The following is a 6631-nucleotide window of genomic DNA, read 5'->3' on the forward strand; positions in this document are numbered from 1 at the left end:
GTAGTGACCCGAACTTTTCCATGTTTATATATATATTAAATGAAATTTTTAATTACATGATTAAGTGTTTCCAACATGTTAAGCAATCAAACTTGTTAAGACTTGATTAATTGAAATAGGTTTCATATAGACAATTGACCACCCAAGTTGACCGGTGATTCACGAACGTTAAAACTTGTAAAAACTATATGGTTATATATATAGTTAACATGATATTATGATAAGTAAACATATCATTAAGTATATTAATAATGAACTACATATGTAAAAACAAGACTACTAACTTAATGATTTTGAAACGAGCCATATATGTAACGATTATCGTTGTAACAACATTTAATGTATATATATCATATTAAGAGATATTCGTACATCATAATATCATGATAATATAATAATTTAAAGTATCATTTGATATTATAAACATTGGGTTAACAACATTTAACAAGATCGTTAACCTAAAGGTTTCAAAACAACACTTACATGTAACGACTAACGATGACTTAACGACTCAGTTAAAATGTATATACATGTAGTGTTTTAATAAGTATTCATACACTTTTGAAAGACTTCAAGACACTTATCAAAATACTTCTACTTAACAAAAATGCTTACAATTACATCCTCGTTCAGTTTCATCAACAATTCTACTCGTATGCACCCGTATTCGTACTCGTACAATACACAGCTTTTAGATGTATGTACTATTGGTATATATACTCCAATGATCAGCTCTTAGCAGCCCATGTGAGTCACCTAACACATGTGGGAACCATCATTTGGCAACTAGCATGAAATATCTCATAAAATTACAAAAATATGAGTAATCATTCATGACTTATTTACATGAAAACAAAATTACATATCCTTTATATCTAATCCATACACTAATGACCAAAAACACCTACAAACACTTTCATTCTTCAATTTTCTTCATCTAATTGATCTCTCTCAAGTTCTAAGTGTTCTTCATAAATTCTACAAGTTCTAGTTTCATAAAATCAAGAATACTTCCAAGTTTTCTAGCTTACTTCCAATCTTGTAGAGTGATCATCCAACCTCAAGAAATCTTTTTTATTTACAGTAATATATCTTTCTAATACAAGGTAATACTCATATTCAAACTTTGATTCAATTTCTATAACTATAACAATCTTATTTCGAGTGAAAATCTTACTTGAACTGTTTTCGTGTCATGATTCTGCTTCAAGAACTTTTAAGCCATCCAAGGATCCTTTGAAGCTAGATCCATTTTTCTCATTTCCAGTAGCTTTATCCAGAAAACTTGAGGTAGTAATGATGTTCATAACATCATTCGATTCATACATATAAAGCTATCTTATTCGAAGGTTTAAACTTGTAATCACTAGAACATAGTTTAGTTAATTCTAAACTTGTTGGCAAACAAAAGTTAATCCTTCTAACTTGACTTTTAAAATCAACTAAACACATGTTCTATATCTATATGATATGCTAACTTAATGATTTAAAACCTGGAAACACGAAAAACACTTTAAAACCGGACATACGCCGTCGTAGTAACACCGCGGGCTGTTTTGGGTTAGTTAATTAAAAACTATGATAAACTTTGATTTAAAAGTTTTTCTTCTGGGAAAATGATTTTTATTATGAACATGAAACTATATCCAAAAATCATGGTTAAACTCAAAGTGGAAGTATTTTTCTAAAATGGTCATCTAGACGTCGTTCTTTCGACTGAAATGACTACCTTTACAAAAATGACTTGTAACTTATATTTCCGACTATAAACCTATACTTTTTCTATTTAGATTCATAAAATAGAGTTCAATATGAAATCATAGCAATTTGATTCACTCAAAACGGATTTAAAATGAAGAAGTTATGGGTAAAACAAGATTGGATAATTTTTCTTGTTGTAGCAACGTGAAAATTGGTAACAAATCTATATTAATCATATCCTAGCTAACTTATATTGTATTATACATGTATTCTAATATATTATGTAATCTTGGGATACCATATACACGTATGCAAATGTTTTGACATATCATATCGACCCATGTGTATATATTATTTGGAACAACCATAGACACTCTATATGCAGTAATGTGGGAGTTAGATATACAGGGTTGAGGTTGATTCCAAAAATATATATACTTTGAGTTGTGATCTAGCTTAAGACGTGTATACACTGGGTCGTGGATTGATTCAAGATAATATATATCAATTTTTTTCTGTACATCTAACATTGGACAACTAGTTGTAGTTACTAACGAGGACCACTGACTTAATAAACTTAAAACATCAAAATGTATTAAAAGTGTTGTAAATATATTTTGAACATACTTTGATATATATGTGCATATTTGTTATAGGTTCGTGAATCGACCAGTGGCCAAGTCTTACTTCCCGACGAAGTAAAAATCTGTGAAAGTGAGTTATAGTCCCACTTTTAAAATCTAATATTTTTGGGATGAGAATACATGCAGGTTTTATAAATGATTTACAAAATAGACACAAGTACGTGAAACTACATTCTATGGTTGAATTATCGAAATCGAATATGCCCCTTTTTATTAAGTCTGGTAATCTAAGAATTAGGGAACAGACACCCTAATTGACGCGAATCCTAAAGATAGATCTATTGGGCCTAACAAACCCCATCCAAAGTACCGGATGCTTTAGTACTTCGAAATTTATATCATATTCGAAGGGTGTCCCGGAATGATGGGGATATTCTTAAATATGCATCTTGTTAATGTCGGTTACCAGGTGTTCACCATATGAATGATTTTTATCTCTATGTATGAGATGTATATTGAAATATGAAATCTTGTGGTCTATTGTTACGATTTGATATATGTAGGTTAAACCTATAACTCACCAACATTTTTTTGTTGACGTTTTAAGCATGTTTATTCTCAGGTGATTATTAAGAGCTTCCGCTGTCGCATACTTAAATAAGGACAAGATTTGGAGTCCATGCTTGTATGATATTGTGTAAAAACTGCATTCAAGAAACTTATTTCGTTGTAACATATTTGTATTGTAAACCATTATGTAGTAGTCGTGTGTAAACAGGATATTTTAGATTATCATTATTTGATAATCTACGTAAATCTTTTTAAACCTTTATTGACGAAATAAAGGTCATGGTTTGTTTTAAAATGAATGCAGTCTTTGAAAAATGTCTCATATAGAGGTCAAAACCTCGCAACGAAATCAATTAATATGGAACGTTTTTAATCAATAAGAACGGGACATTTCATGAGTTTACCTGGGAGCGAGAGGATCAAATGATGCAGAAGTATCCTCACCTTTTCCCAACTCCTCCGTCTAGCTCAGCTTAAAATTTCGGGACGAAATTTTCTTTAACAGGTGGGTAATGTAACGACCCTGGATTTTTCAACGTTTATTTATTAATATTATTATTAATACTTGTGTTTAAATGAATGTATTGTTATACATTTACTTGTTATCATACTTGACTTTAAATGTCCGACACGTCTTTGTGACACACGAACTTTACACGAATAATATTTTTGAATATTATTTACATTCATGATTAAGTTTTATTAATCATTTCTAATTAACTATGGTTACTAGTTAATTACTTGGGCTTTATTGGATTTAATTGCTAACTACTTGAACTTGGGCTTTTACTAATGTTAGTGGACTTAAGAGCCCACCCTACTTCTTATATAGACTTGTTAGCCCATTACTACCATGCAAGTATTACTTAAAACTAAACTAGATTAAATAACTTTGTAAAGAATCTAGTTACATGTTACTTCCCATGCAAACACCCCTATTAACCAACTTTTAAAGCCAATTACATGCATAACCTTGTGGACTTCTCCCTCTCCCCTTTTTCTTTGCTAACCGTCGGTTTTGGTGTATACAAGGGAAAGTTCAAATTTTTTTTTTCATTACTTACACACTTGCATTCTCTCATTCCAAAAACACACACTTACTTGCTTTCATCTTTTCTCTCATTTTGCCCTCTTTCTTGTAAGTAACTTGAGACTTTTCTCTCTTCCTTTCTTTGTCAAAACCGAAGCCATAAACACCCATAATCATCATCATCACTTGTTTCATGTTGTTGTTTAATTACTTGTTCATTATTGTTTTTTTGTTACATGTCTTTGTTAGTTGTTTACTACTAGTACAAGAATCAAACTTTCTAGTTAGATTCTTCATATTATCTTGTATTTACAAGAACACACAAGAATTAAACTCTCTAGTTTATGTTCTACATTTAAATGTTTTGAAAGATTAAAGTTCATGAGTTGTAAATCATTACTTGTAATTCATGTTTGTAAACTTAAAGTTTACATTCTTAAAGATCAAACCTTGGCTTGAATCTTTAAAGTATGAACAACCATGACTTGTTACTTGTTTATTTAGCTTATTTCTTCATATTATACACTCTTTAAATTCGTGATTTTGGTTGTTAATGGTCAAGTATTACAAGTTAATCTTGATCTCATACTTTCTTGAACTAAAGTTAACTTTATGAGTTTCAAGAACATGGAGGTATAACTCTCTAGTTATAACTTCAAATACTTATGAAAGATCTAAGTTTATATAGCTTATGGTCTCCTAACCTTGTCATAATCAAGAGATTATGAGCTTACATACACTTTACAAGATGATAATCTAAGTTTTGTAACTTATGGTTTCATTAAAGTAAATGTTCAAGTATTATTACTTAGGATTTAACTTAATAACTTTAGATCTAGACCTTGGGGTCATGGATCTTCAAGATCTAACTAAGAATTATATTCTACATCTTAAGATCTTGATTAGTTAGTTTACTTTCAAGTTGGTAGTTCAATATTACTTTTATATTTCATGTATGTGTTAAATCTAAGACTATGATGTAACTTTGGTTCATCAAGACACTTGCAACACTTAATTGAGTTGTGCTACATGTCTTAGACTTACACAAGTGTTATTATGGTCAAACCTTGGTTAAAATGATGCAAACACATCAACGAGTTGTACACTTGAAGCTATATGCATCAAGGATGAGAACCGTGATAAGCATCGAGCACCAAGAACCACCGGAACCTACTGTTTACTGTTTTCTGGAACAGACCCGAATACCTGGGCTACTGTAATGTTTATATTCAGTTAGCTCTGTTCTAGTAGATAACTTTTCATTTAAGACTCGTCTTAATCTGAGTTATGGTTTAGGATCTATGGCCCTTCGAACGTCACTATGTCCTTTAAACGTTGTGCTGAAAATTCTGACCTACTCGCACTTAGACCGTCGCCACGGTCAAACGAAGACGAGTTTGCTTCTGGAATTTTTACCACAACTAAAGGAATCATATACGGAGCCATGGCCACTGGTCTCACCTTATTTCAGTAGGTATAGAGGCCGTGGTGACTGATCGAAGTCATCCTTTGTTTTAAACTCTTTTCATGAACGAAACTTACTTTACACCTTTTGTTTGATGATGAATGATGATGACCTTTAAGACGTAATTTACATACATTTAAACCTATTGGGACGATTTACTGACTTAGTACTATTTGACTTAGGTTGAGGACTTTCCGGACCTACGTACTTGCTTATTTCCCGACTCGACTTTACCACTGTGAGTTATAGCCTCCCTTTTTACTTTAACTACTTTGGGAACTGAGAATACATGCGCATTTTACGTTTTACATATACTAGGCACGAGTACTTAAACTTATATATGTGTGGGTTATACAACGGCATAAACATTCCCTTTAGCTCGGTAACGTTTAGTCATTGGTTTTTGAACCGGTGAACGCGAATCTTAGATATGGATCCATAGGGTTTGACATCCCCACTCGGGCTAGTAGCGCTAGCATTTAACGGGTGTTTAATACTTCGTAAACATACGTACTCGCCAAGTGTACTTTCAGGGGGTTATAAACGTTAAGTTAGTTACCAAGTGCCCACGGTTAAACATATACTTTATCATACTGTTTTGAAACGCTCTTTGTGGCACTGAAATCTCGTGGCCTACCTTACATACTGTTATACTTAAACTATAGCTCACCAACCTTTGTGTTGACGTTTTTAAGCATGTTTTTCTCAGATGCTTAAGGTTGCTTCCGCTGTGTACTAGTCTCGCTGTAGACACCCGCTGCTTTAGAGATGTCACCGCATGAACGTTTATTTGCATTCAAACATTTATTACTTTTGAAACTATGATTTGTAATGACCTATGGGTCACATACTATTATTCTTGCTTCCATTCAATGAAGCATACTTTTGATGTAAAACATTCGACGTTGGTTATGACATCACCTTTTATCATGAATGCAAACTTGTTTTGAAAACGCATATAGTGTTTGACCTTGTAATGATCCTGTTGTTGATGGTCCGTACATGTTGATTTAGTACGGGGCGTCACATCACATATGATGAACTGTCAGAAAGAGCCCCAAATTTGCAGGTACCACACTTAAAATTTTGATCAGGAAGATGATTAAAACTCAAACGTAACAACAGAGTAGGAGTGTATGTCCTAATTCAATGATGAGGTGGGGACATTCGCAATGCTACGTGGGAGCCAGTTGATGAATTAAATGATAATGATCTATTATCAAATTCGGACTACAATAAATATCCGACGTGGAGTTATCAATATCTTTTTTATTAATAGTC

Source organism: Rutidosis leptorrhynchoides, chromosome 4 (genome assembly GCF_046630445.1).
Source record: "Rutidosis leptorrhynchoides isolate AG116_Rl617_1_P2 chromosome 4, CSIRO_AGI_Rlap_v1, whole genome shotgun sequence".
Lineage (NCBI taxonomy): Eukaryota > Viridiplantae > Streptophyta > Magnoliopsida > Asterales > Asteraceae > Rutidosis > Rutidosis leptorrhynchoides.